General features: G+C 41.0%; 1 protein-coding gene across 1 annotated transcript in view; it reads right to left on the minus strand.

Annotated features, from left to right (window-relative positions):
* EGFLAM (EGF like, fibronectin type III and laminin G domains) overlaps window positions 1-13,820 on the minus strand; it is a 373,971-nt gene that overhangs the window by 191,670 nt on the left and 168,481 nt on the right. The window contains exons 3-5 of the mRNA XM_080803310.1: window positions 12,819-12,898; window positions 8,025-8,153; window positions 7,626-7,703 (exon numbers count right to left, since the gene is read on the minus strand). The gene's annotated coding sequence lies outside the window, so the exon portion shown is untranslated. The remainder of the gene's footprint in view (window positions 1-7,625; window positions 7,704-8,024; window positions 8,154-12,818; window positions 12,899-13,820) is intronic.

The raw sequence follows: 13,820 nt of genomic DNA on the forward strand, positions 1-13,820 counted from the left end.
TTCTCTGAATTGAGAGCAACAGGACCAGAGGAGGAGATATTTTCCCGGAGAGGGATTCTGAAGGCTTGAACCACAGAGTATTCTATTTGCCTAGCCCTGAAATGTTGATAAACAAGTCTGCCAGGAGCATAACTCCCTCCTTGTACACTTGGAGGAGTCAGGTTGCTACAGGAAGCAAATGTGCTAAGGAGACACTTCAGAGGTCAAAGGCAGCCAAGGAGCCTATTCAAACACATGCCCGAGTGGACCTGGTGTAAGCTTGGAAATCCAGGCATAATAAGAGTAACGTATAAAAAGGTGAGGACAAGAATTGGACATATGACATTTAAGTATATCAGATTATTTTAAGCACTTTATAGTTTACATTTTAAAAATTATAAACCATATTTGTACAAAAGAACTAAAGATAAATGTAGTAAATGAATATACAGGAAAATCATACTACCTTTAAGTGAATTGATATATTAAGTTGGGATGATCTATTCTTTAAGGCAATTTTAAATATCAAAAACATGGGGGAGTATTTGGGTGGCTTAGTAGGTTAAGTGTCTGCCTTTGGCTCAGATCATGATCCTAGGGTCCTAGGATCGAGCCCCATGCTGGGCTCCCTTCTCCCTCTGCCCACCACTCCCTCTGTTTATGCTCTCTTTCTCTCTCTGTGTCAAATAAATAAATAAAATCTAAAATAAAATAAAAAAGTATTGTTTTAATTCTAAAGCAATTTCAAAGTCTTTCAGGGACCCAATAAAATGTGTCTCCTTTTGAGGTTCTTTGTTATCAAATAGTCTGTCTAAAAGGAGGATCACCTTCTGGATCGTTGGTTTACCGAAGAGATTCTTATCTGTGCTGATATCATGACCATGCACCATCATCAGATGAAGATGAGGATATAAACTGTAACTGGAGGGGCGCCTGGGTGGCTCAGTGGGTTAAGCCTCTGCCTTCGGCTCAGGTCACGATCTCAGGGTCCTGGGATCGAGTACCGCATCAGGCTCTCTGCCCTGCAGGGAGCCTGCTTCCCCCTCTCTCTCTTCCTGCCTCTCTGCCTACTTGTGATCTCTGCCTGTCAAATAAATAAATAAAATCTTAAGGAAAAAAAAACTGTAACTGGAGAAGAAACAAAATCTAGAGTCAGAAAGAGTCTCCTCATGGAACTTCCTAGGCTAGCGATTTTACAAGAACGCCCAAAGTCTAACCGCACGGTGAGTGCAATAACTGTCAAAGTCCTCTTGGATTTCAAAGTGGTGTCTGGAGACTCTTGGGTGGGGTCTCTGAGACCTTTTCAAGGAGGCTGTCAGGTTAAACCTATTCTTATTGATGATACTAAGATGTCATTTTTGCCTTATTGACTTGCGTGAGTCATGAGTATGTGGCAGAGAGTTCCAGAGGCTGCACGTCATGTCATATCACAACAGACTGAATGCACAAGCAGGTGGGAGAATGCAGCTCTCTTCTATTAAACCTGATGTTAAAGAGATGTGCAGAAATGGGAAACAATGTCATCATCATTAATGTTTTATTTTGAAGAATATGGTTATTTTTCATTAGAATATGGTACTTACATGAACATATAATGGGTTCACTTAACTACTTTTTAAAAAATATTTCTACTCCTCAGCTTTAATTTTAATTTTATTTTTATTTTTAAAGGTTTTATTTACTTATGACAGAGCGAGAGAGAGAACACAAGCATGGGGAGCTGGAGAGGGAGAAGAAGGCTCCCCACTGAGCAGGGAGCCCAACATGGGGCTCCATCCCAGGATGCGGGGATCATGACCTGAACCAAAAGCAGGTGCCCCTCAGCTTTAATTTTTATGACAGTAAATATCAACAGATATAACCCATGTCAACAAAAGCTCTTTGGTGTTGTCAATAATATTTAAGAATGTAAAAGGTCCTGAGACAAAAAGGAAAAAAAAAAAAGCTTTGACCCATTAATCTAGGGCCTGGTTCTCAAAATGTGGTCCATGGACCGGCAGCACTGGCCTTGTTCTCAAAGTATGATTCAACAGACCAGAATCTTGCTGCCACCTCAGACCTACTGAATCAGAACCTGCATTTTTGCAAGGTCTCCAGGTGATTCGTGCGCAGTTCGGCTGAAAAGCACTGGACTGTATCTTTTATTTATTCCACCAATCCTAATCTTGACACCACACGCAATGATGAAAAACGTAGCCTCTTTGAATTCCATCCTAACTTCTCCCTAGCTGGCGGAAGTTAGGCGAATTACATAGCCACTTCATGCCTCGGTTTCCCCATCTGTAAAGTGGGGAAAATAACAATACCTAGCTCCCGGAATTGTTGTGGAGATAGATGCACTAATAGACGTACCACGCCTTGCCTGTAATCAGCATTCTGTAAACACTGAGGGCTGAGTAGATTTTCTGAAAGTTCTAGCTGCTATTCCTCCTTTGGGGAGTGGACAGATCAGTGGGAAAACACAGATCCCAGCAGCTGCCATACAGTGAAGCCGCCAGTGGACTCCTGGTGTGTTCAAAAAGGCAGTGGGAGCCCCAGGCCTGTGTTATGAAGCCAAGGATTTTATTCTGAAACTCCAAGGATGATGGGCATTTTCAAACAGACAAGCATGGAGAAGGCACGGTCCATAGTAGGAAAAGGAAGGAAAAAGGCAGAGAAGCTGAGGAGAATGTGACATGACTGAAAAATGATGTTTTCCTCACCACGGGCCTTCGAGTTCCAGGAAGGAACTTGAGGAAATGGAGGCACAGAGAGGTTAAGTAACTGGCCCAACATCACAGAGCTAGTAAGAGAAGCAGTCAGGATCCATACAAAAGCAAATAGCTCCCAAACCCATGTAATTTTCCACTATGTGAGACAGCCTCTGTCCATGATGCCAACCCTCAGAGATTTTTGAAATATGTTCTATGGCTAATAAGTGACCTGGGGGCACAAATGTTCTAAGTTCTCTATTTGGTGGGTACTGGGTTCTATATGCCTCCGCAAGTCAAATTAATTCATTGTGCTCTTTAAATCTGGACAGAGTCCAATCAGGAAGGGTTTAGTTGCCAGACAAAGGAATCCAGATATCACCCTGTAAACCACAAGGGAGCCCTAGAGACTTGTTTTGGTGGGGCGGAGGGTGGTGACTTCTCTAATTTCAAGATGATAACGTTTGGTCCATTGGATGTTGTGGCAAATTACATTCAGGCAAAGTGATATCATGATGAAGATCTTCTAAGAAGGCAAGGAAAAAAATACCTCAAGGAAGATGAAACATGAATTAGATCCTGCTGAAAGTGTCAGCAGTCATGAGCAGAGGGCTTTGCTTACATTTATGGGTGGGCATTTTTCTCAAAGGAGAGCTGAACTCTTTGTTAAATTCTACTTGGGGATCTGCAGTTTAAATTGATCCTTAGGTCATGAGACCTCTGACCAACAGGTGTATATGTTTCCATCAACAGAAAAAATCGATTTAAAAACCATGGTGAGCTTGGAAAAGTCATTGAATGGGCTAGCTGCACACGTTCCTGTCTCCTTTCCCCACGGAGCCGTGAGTGAGCGAGGTGTAAAGGTAAAGCTCAGCAAATGCCTTTCGCTGCCCCCTCCGGAGCCTGAACCCACACTTTCACCCTTCGGAGTAAACTGAAAGAGACCTTCCCTCAAGTGACTTCCATTAGTGGCCGGCCAGAGGGATGGGCTTCCTGTCTGCCTCCAAAGGGGCAGCTGTCCATCCACATAAGAAGAACGCAAGTCAACATATATGGGAATTAAAGTAAGGGGGGATCCATATTAAAGGCAAAACTGTAGGAACATTAGAAAGATTAGCAGTTGTCAGGGGCTGTGGTGGGAGGAGGGGCATGTATTTTGGGGAAGAGAGAACTGTTTTGTATATCGACTGTGGTTACCTAATTGTATGAATTTGCCAACTCAAACAATTTCTAGAGTTTCTAGAACTGTGTACTGTACATAAATTATACCTCAATTAGCCAGATGTTTAAAAGATTACATATCATTTCTTTTCTACTTTTTCACTTTCTTCTCTCTATATTTCCTTAACATTCTTTCATAGCTAATATTTCCTGAGTGCTCAGTATTTGTCAGGTATAAAGCTAAGTGTTTAATATTATGCTGAGCCATTTCAACTTACAGTTTTCATCAGTCAAAAGATGGTCCAATATTAGCTATTTCATGTGGTTGAGACTTAATATTTACTACAACCCTTTGGGATAGATACTATTATTATCTTCATTTTGAGGTACAGAATGAGACTCAGGGTAGTTAAGTAATTTTCCCCAGAACACAGTGAGAAGTGAAGCCAGTTCCAAAAAATATATATGCCTTGTGGAGCAAAGTGGTAAAACACAGAGATTCCCAAAGGAAGAAAAAAGACCCACCCACAGTACCACTACCCAAAGTGATAACATCTTGGTGCATTATCACCAAATATTTTTCTAAGCATTCAATAAAAATTATTCTGATGCTTTTTTTCAATAATTGAAGAAGAGAGATACAGACATTGAATAACTACAGCAGAGTTATAAATGGAGATTTTTGTCTTATTTCAGCTTGCCAGGCATTTTGATAATTAAAAGTCAGTTTAGTGCTATTTTCCGCACTAACAGTTTTAATTTTTACAATTCATCTTCTCTTCTTCTCACTTTCTACCCCTTAGTGGTGGAGTCAACGTCACATATTTAAGATGGCTATTGATAATTATCGCAAGTTTCTAATGCAATGGTAGCACTTAGAAAGAGCCAAAGAATACAGGTGTCCATGTAACTAATTACCACATGAATTTATCTCGAGGGCCTCCTTATCGTCTCCCTCCTGTGAGTCATTGATAACTTGCCCGCTCCAGATGAATCCAGTGTGTCAGAAATAGAGAAAGAGCATTGTAGACTTAATTCCAGCTGCCACAGAACCTCAATAAGCCCCCAAGAAGCTTTTGAAAAATCAAAAAGCTCTTAAAAAGGTCTTTAAAAGTAGTTTCTCATGTTTGGCCCAACAGAGTGATAATGCTTCTTTAAAGATAGCGGGTGTAGGAGCCAATCAATACACTATTAAGACACGGACAGCGCTGAGATAGGATTACATGGTGAAGAAATTGTGAAACCTTTAACTTTTCATTTTCAGCAAGAAGAATTGAGGGAAGCGGCTTTTTAAAATTTATTTTTATCTGAATAGCCTTAGGTAATACAATTTTTTCATTTCAGATCAGGAAGTTCACCCTCAGTCCACATGTAACCAAGGGATCAGGTTAACTCCCTATCTTTTTTTATAACATGACTTTATTCTCGAGTCTGGTCCAGCTTCCTGGTTCGGTGGGAAAATACAACTACTTAGCTCATAAAGACTTTTTTCCAATTATTGCCCTTATTCCATTATTGAAACTATAGGAGCTTAACCAGATTGACTTCCAAAGTAATCTGGCTGCACTTACACATTAACTGGAGGTTTGAAACACTTTCTAAATGGAAGTCAGTGGTCTAGAAGAGATTGTTAGGGCTGGAAGGATCTGTAGAAGTCATTCCATTACTACTTTCATAGATAATAAAATGGAGACCCAGAGAAGTTGACTTAAGACCACACAGATGGGTGGGTAATACTGGAGTTCAAAGTCATCCTAAAATCCCAACCTGTAAAATAGACTAATGACTTTCTATTCTAGGTGTACCTTAAGGAGCTTATAAAACAAAAAACAAACAAACAAACAAAACACCCCTGGAAGCCCAAGATGCATCTCAAACTAATTAAATGAGACTCTCTGGAGTGGGACCCAGGCATCAGTATTTTTTAAACTTTGGGGGAAAGCCTGATGTTCATTCTCCCAGGTGTGGGGAACCACTGGGTAGAGCTTCTTGATGTAGTGAGTGTTCATTTTTATAAAGTCAGAGATCATTATTACTAGAAGCATCTGACGTGCATGCTTTTGAACATACTCCAGATCAAATTTTGTCCTTTCGATTTTAATGACATGTGGAAGTCTTCAGCATTATTTTTCAAATATTTTTAGCTCTCTGTCTTCTGGGTACTTGGTAGGATTACTCTTCCTGGCCCCTTGCGATTGAGTGAGGCATGTGACCAATGCTGGTGAATGAGTTGAGGGAAAACATGACTTTGGGCTGGAGCACTTAATTGCCGGTCCAAGCCCTTCCAAAATTCACATCCTGTCTGTCACAATAATGAGCCATGTTTCACAAAGTCCTGGGCCCCAGAGTGAAGTCAACACACAATGGATATGTCACACAGATGAAAAATAGATCTGGGTCCTTTTTTTTTTTTTTTAAGGCACTGAGATTTTGAGGTTGTGTGTTACCACAAGATAACCTACCCCACCTTGAAAGATTCACTACATAATCCTAATGCTGGTATTCTAAGAAAAATAAATTTTTTTAAAATATTTTATTTATTTATTTGACAGAGAGAGATCACAAGCAGGCAGAGAGGCAGGAAGAGAGAGAGGGAGAAGCAGGCTCCCCGCTGAGCAGAGAGCCCGATGCGGGGCTCGATCTCAGGACCCTGAGATCATGACCCGAGCCGAAGGCAGAGGCTTTAACCTGCTGAGCCACCCAGGCGCCCCGAAAAATAAATTATTTTTAAAATTAATTTATTTTCTCCCCCCAAAATCAGTATTTAAGATTTCATTGTGTTTTCCGTTTTTCTGCTGAGAATGGATCATAAATATTTAGTCTCAAGCTCAGATTTTTCAAAGTCTTGTCTTGTTCCCAACATTGATGGTGGGAGTTCCATGTATCATCAAAAGTCAACTAAAAGAATCACACAGAAGATTCCCAGATGTTCAGAAATGAGAAGCTGTCTTTCAGAGGCTTAAGTCTTTTCAACACACACAAGGATTTCTCCTAACATTATTGCTGTTGTAATATTTACCAATGGACTCACACTTGAAATTATGTTTGTCTTTTTACACCATTAAGTTGTTGCTTTAAAGTTATTTAGAATTTAAAAAGTTTCCAATGGGGCCACTCATTTGCTATTAAAATCCAAGCAGTTGCATGACTTATGGCCTAAATCACTGGCAGATAATCACTCTGGGGTCTGGAGAGACCTCTAGCTTACTTCCTGAGCTCAAATCTTAATAGTCTTATTCCTGAATATAATATCTGCCCCCCCTTTTTTCTTCCCTATAAGTTTCAGTAGTAACAGGGGTCCACTGGAGCCCATGTATATGAAGGGACTATCTTGGAGGAAAGGCTCCAACTCAGCCTGAAGGGGAAAGAGGCAAAATGCACCAGCACCAATTATGGGCTTAATCCAGCCAAGATGGTATCATGGGATGGGGAGAAATAAATTATGGATAACTGAGGGTCAGAGCCATGGGCATAAGCGGCTAAGAAAAGGCTAGGGAGACACCACGCCAGTTCTAATAACCTCTAGCCAATTAAGAATAAGTGAACTTCCCATGCAGTCAAACACATCCGAGAGAACAATCCAGCATTGTAAGGGTGAAGTGCAGTGAATTTGTTGACCTAATAATGAGCTTCTTCCTCTTCTAGCATCTATGAATCTATGACTAGCACTGGAGCCTTGTTACACTGTGCTATAGTTATAGGCTTCTAAGTCACGGTGGTCCTTCAAGGGCTTCTTTGAACCTGTAGGGTCTCATTTTATGTAGTTGATGAAGCAGATCTATTTTCAACATTTACCTTCATTCCATTGATTCTTCTGGGAAATTTAGTCCTGCCCCCAGGAACCAGTCCTGCAGCTCAATGGTGACTCCACAACTTCAAGAATAAAAAAAAAATGTGAAGAAAGGAGGTGAAGTTAGTTTGCAGAACAGTCAAGAAATTTCTAATAATGTTAATTTTTTTAAAGATTTTATTTATTTATTTGGCAGACAGAGATCACAAGTAGGCAGAGAGGCAGACAGAGAGAGAGGAAAGGAAGCAGGCTCTCTGCTGGGCAGAGAGCCCCATGTAGGGCTCGATCCCAGGACCCTGGGATCATGACCTGAGCTGAAGACAGTGGCTTTAACCCACTGAGCCACCCAGGTGCCCCTAAGAATGTTATTTTTTTCTCTAAAGAGGGAATACATTTCTACTGACCGAAAATTAAAATCTGCAGTTTACTCCGAAAGTGTGATCCATGAACGGTGACTGGGAAGTTACTGTGGTGTAGAGGATAGACTATCACATCTGGAAAATGAAGGGCTTCAGATTCAACCAATTCTGCAACTATGAAAAAATGAGATATATTTTCAGACCTTGGGCTTTTTATGCTATAAAATGGGATAATTATAAACCTTCTCTATCTTAGCTATTGTACTGGGATTCACTTGGATAAGATACTTTTCAAATTCTGGGCTTAATATTGTTATTGATATAAGAATATCTGAAGGTTTAATCATAATCACTAATGAAAATGGGTTTTGAGAAGCAAAAAAAGGAAATGTGATGATGATTGCTATTTACTTTTAAAATTCCAAAATTGACAGAGTTCTGGAAAAGTATGTTAGTTTTAATAAATACTCTGAGGCTCTTATTGCCCAAACAGGACTTGCACATTTCAGGGGTGTCATCTAGTAACTAATAAGTAGTCTATACTTCAAAGGCTATAAACACTCAGCTCTCTTTATCGCTGATCCATACCAGAGATTTTGCTAAGTAGCAAAATACATATTAGCAATTGGTTTTCATTGTCAAAAACAGCACTACTTAATACATGTGGATTGGCTAGGGCAGTGGTCAGAAAACCCCCTTTTTTCCTTAAAGATTTTATTTTTATTTATTTGTCAGAGAGAGAGAGAGAGCGCGCGAGCGCGAGCGCATAAGCAGGGGAGAGACAGAGGGAGAGGGAGAAGCAGGCTCCCCACTGAGCGGGGAGCCTGATGCAGGACTCAATCCCAGGACCCTGGGATCATGACCTGAGCTGAAGGCAGACACTTAAATGACTGAGCCACCCAGATGTCCCCAGAAAACCTGTTTAGTAAAGGTTTGATGTTGTTTTTGGCTTTGCAGGTAAATGACCTCTGTCACAATCCCTCAACGCCTCTGCCACTGTAGCACAAAATGAGCCACAGACAATATGTAAATGAGTTGGGATGGCTGTGTTCCAATTAAACTTTATTGACAAGCACAGACCAGATTTGGCCTGTACACTGGGGTCTGTCAACTGCTAAGCTAGAATAGTGTAGAAACACTGCCTGTCCTTGAATGGACGGGGTTTAAGGATAAAAACCTTTTCAACATATTAAAATGTTTCCCAAGGCTGAGTTCTAAAATAGCGCTAAGTCCACTGTTGGCATGGAGGATTCTGGTTACCTGATGGCAACTACAAGGTTAACTGAACCCTGTCTCTACAATGTTATGCCATTTGCCCCAAACGTGCCATTTAAATGGGGAGTAATTGGAGTATTTAAAAGGGCAAAGATCCGAAGTCACTGAGTTGCATGCTTTCATGCCTGCCTGTCAATAACCGTGTGGCAGCATAATCTGTCTAAGTCTGGCTTTTCTTCCCGGTAGCATGATGACGGGCTTGGAGATCGTAGTCCTTACCCACCTCTGAGGATGGCTATACATCCAACATGAATAAAAGAACCTGAAAACTCTATGCTGTCAAATGGACTCAGGCCAGTTCACAACAGAAATAGAAAACAGACAGAAGGGAGACAGCATCACCAATTAAGGAAAGAACTGATTCTAGAGAAAGGCAAAGGACAAGCAAAACAGCCCAGCTCATGAGGTCCTAACAGCACAGGCTTCCGAGTGATTCGGAGCCCAGTCCCTCAGGGTCAAAGATGACATTATCTCTGCATGTCTTTGTGTCTGGAGAGACCACCCCCAGATTTAACAGGCCTTTCAACTCCGTGGAAGACAGTTCTTTGACTTGGGGCAGCAATTACTTTTACAAAGGTTATTATTGTTGGCAACTTTGTTGCTTCGGATCCTGGTATGTGTTTAGAAAATCTCCTCCTTTCCAGCTGCTGGGCACCAGGCAGAATTTCCAACAACCCTTTTATAGGGTTTGCAAGGATTAAGTGGAACAAAGTACGTGAGGCCTGACTTTTAGTAAACACTCTATAAATGAGAGGTGTTTATTATCACCTCCCAAATGTAATGAGGCTTTGCTCCCACAGAGACTTTGGATTTTTTTTTCAGTCCCCGGTCTTCCCCTTGCGATTTTGTTCACAGAATTCTATACTTTTAGGGCAGAAAAAGGCATTCAAGACCATCTAACCCAATTTCCTAATTTAATTCTGAAAACCTGATCCCTGATTGGTGACAAAGTTTGAGGAATTTCCTTCTTATCTATACATTCCCATATGGAGACATAAACCCCACTCATGCTTAAAGCAGGCTTTAAAATTATGTAGCCAACAAAAGGGAACTAGAACACATTAATCTATTTCAACCAGAACATGGGTCAAAAAATAGTTAAAAACTACAGAAAAATAAAATATGGAGTAACTTTATTAACCAGCAAATTGCTGTAATATAAATATTTCATTTTTTAAGATTTTTATTTATTTATTAGTCAGAGAGAGAGAGAGAGGGAGGGAGGGAGAGAGAGCACACACAAGCAGGAGAAGCACCAAGGTAGAGGGAAAAGCAGGTTCCCTGCTGAGCAAGGAGCCTGATGCAAGATTCCATCCAAGGATCCTGGGAGCATGACCTAAGCCAAAGGAAGACGTCAACTGAGCCACCCAGGCATCCCAATATAAATATTTTTAAAAAAAAAACCTCTTTCCTTCATCTTCTAGGATCGGGGAGCCCATCTAGTTCATGAAATAATTTCTGAAAGCATCATGAAAAGTGCATTCCTTCATTCATACATCCAATCAACACATTTTCATAAAATATCTACATTGTTAGGTTTTCCTTATGTTAGGACTCATGATTATAAATGTATGACTCTCAAAACTCTATCTCCAGCCATAACCAGCCTCTCTCTTTGCACTTCCATGTCCTTCCCCAGTTGTGCAGAGATGACCTGAACTTCATTCATTCAGTGAATGTTCTTCGGGCCCCTACTCAGAATCAGTCATAGTTCTGGGCCAAGGGGACAGAGCAGTGAACAAGACAGACACGCCGCTGCTCCTGTGCAGTCGATGTTCTGAGAACTTTCCATGGTGAGTAGTCCTTCATGCCTAAACATGTCGAAACCTAAATTCATTCAGATTCCACTAACAGTTGGGAAGTTCATACTGTTTACCGGCATTTTCGCGTGCGCCCTCTCTTTCTTCCTCACAACGACCTTCTAAAGTAAGCACTGCTACCTTAATTTGTCCACGGTCACACAGTTCTAGTAAGAGGTGGAGCCAGAACTCAAACGTAGGTTTCTAACTTCAAGCCCTGTGGGGCTGCTCTCTCTCTCTCTCTCTCTCCACATTTCTACAATGATCTTTTCCAGGTAGCTGCCCTCTCCCAATCCGTGCATTTCCTGGCACCTTCAGCCAGGCTAGGCCTTAATTCTAAACGTCACTAGCCCACCCCTCTCACTCCTCTCATACCCCCCCCCCCCGCCTCCCTCAAGGCCCACCGTCTCTGCATCTGGTAAATTCGCTATCTTTAGGTTTAGGCTGTTGTTTCTACTTAGCCCTTCAGTTTGGCCCAGAGAGGCCAAACAGGTTGCTGGCTCTGTGCATCATGGGAGTTCTCTGGGGGAAGTTTTCCCTAGTGGCAGAGTCGCACACGGGTCATTGCAAAGACGTTATTATGTAACTGTCATCCTTCACGGTATCTGTCAGATTTAAAATGTCCCTAACTTCTGCTCCTTGGTATTTGGTTAATAGGCACTCTCACATGCACAAAATGGCATTACTGGGCATGGTTCCTCACTGGAACATTGTGATAGCCACAGACTGGAAACCACTTAAATGTCCCTTAATAGGGACTCATTAAACAGAACACGGTACATGGTGAAATGAAATATTGTGCAGAAAATGGAGGAAGTTCCTTACATAATGATACAGAGAGATCTTCTAGACAGTGTTGTTATGTTTAAAAAAAAGGTCCCAAAGAGTATTTATAATATAATATTACATTTGTGTGGAAAATGAATATATACATGTTCATTAAATACACCTATAATACTTTTGAAATGATACGTGGTTGACTCTTGAACAACACAGGTTTGAACCATACAGGTCCATTTATACGCAGATTTGTTTTTTCAATAACTACAGTACAATAAATATATGTTTTCTTCTTTATCATTTTCTTAATAATATTTTCTTTGGGGCACCTGGGTGGCTCAGTGGGTTAAAGCCTCTGCCTTCGACTCGGGTCATGATCCCAGGGTCCTGGGATCGAGCCCCGCATCGGGCTCTCTGCTCAGCAAGGAGCCTGCTTCCTCCTCTCTCTCTGCCTGCCTCTCTGCCTACTTGTGATCTGTCAGTCAAATAAATAAAATCTTTAAAAAAATTAATAATAATATTTTCTTTTCTCTAGCTTACTTTATTGTAAATATACATTATATATTATATATATATACATTATATAACACATTACATACAAAATACGTGTTAATCAACTGTTTGTTATCAGTAAGGCTTCTGGTCATAGTTGGCTATTAGTGTCAGGTTTTTGGAACCAAAGTTACCCATGGATTTTTGACTCCACGGTGAGAGGCGGTGAGCCCCTAACTGCTTTGTTGTTCAAGGGACAACTGTATAGGAAATGGGTAACAGTGGTGACTTCTAGAGAGGGAAACTAGGTTTCTAGAAGGCCAGGGAGAAAGTAAGACTTGCTTTTTTCACTAGATGATCTTTTATATTGTTTGGACATTATAAGCATTATTATCTATTCAACAATAAATTAAATTATTTTAACAATTTAAAAACAGGATACCCCAAAAAGATTTGGGTACCTTAAGAACAAAGCCAATTTTAAGAGCCTTACCTGCTTCCTTGAAGCTCAAGTGTTGGAACCTAGGAATACTTGTTAAGGTGTTTTGTTTGCCCACGTGTCTCCGCAAAAGTCTAAAAGTCAAACAATACCGGTGCATTAGTTACTGGTAAGTAGATTGAGGTTTAAAAAGACTCGTGTATGTTACAGATGTGATTTTAATTTGTATTTCCATAACCATCAACCTTATTAGGCTTATGAACCCACTGCTCTCCACTAATGTACAAGCGAATACTTAGAACATCATTAGCAGCCCATTGAAATAGAACCATAGAAAAATATTTTCCAGTTAAACAAATCAGGAAAAGCAAAGGGGGAAAAAAGGCATTTATAGCTGAACTTATAGCCAGAAGCATATGCCTGACCACTGGCGATCCATCTCCTAAGTCATTTAATTACCAAATCTGATGACCACATCAAAATTTCTGTTTGTTTTAAAGCCCACTTAAAAAAAAATACCTATTTTTTTTTATGCCATGGCTTCTGCACTGGAAGAAATATCAATCTGAAAAGAAAAATGACAGAATGCTGTTGAGTGTTCTATGGCTCGCTGTTTAAAGTATCCCGGGTAAAGAGCTAGGCAGCTGCCTTTTCACACAACTGTGGTGTATGGAAGCAGGTGCTGCCCATGCCAGGTCCGTCCATGCCCCATCCCAGGGTGGACACAGATACAGCCACAGGAGAGCTGGGTCTAAGAATGCCAAGGAATGAGGGGCTTTCATTCTGCTCAGGATCACAGAGGTGAACGCCCAGGAGCCGGACACCTGCCAGCTAGATGCAGAAAGCTTTCAGAATGTTAATATCAACTTGAACATTAGCTTCCTCCCTATTTACCCTACTACAAGAGCCTACCCATCCTAGACTGACTGCTAAAGCAAGCCATTCACGTTTGTTGATTTCGCACTCATTTCACAGTGGAATGTGAGCTGGTGGGAGGGTGGGAGTAAGAAGGAAGGAAGGGGAGGAGTCTGCTCCAAGAAGTCATTGGGGACCACA

Source organism: Martes martes (assembly GCF_963455335.1).
Source record: "Martes martes genome assembly, chromosome: 5".
In the NCBI taxonomy this organism is placed as follows: domain Eukaryota; kingdom Metazoa; phylum Chordata; class Mammalia; order Carnivora; family Mustelidae; genus Martes; species Martes martes.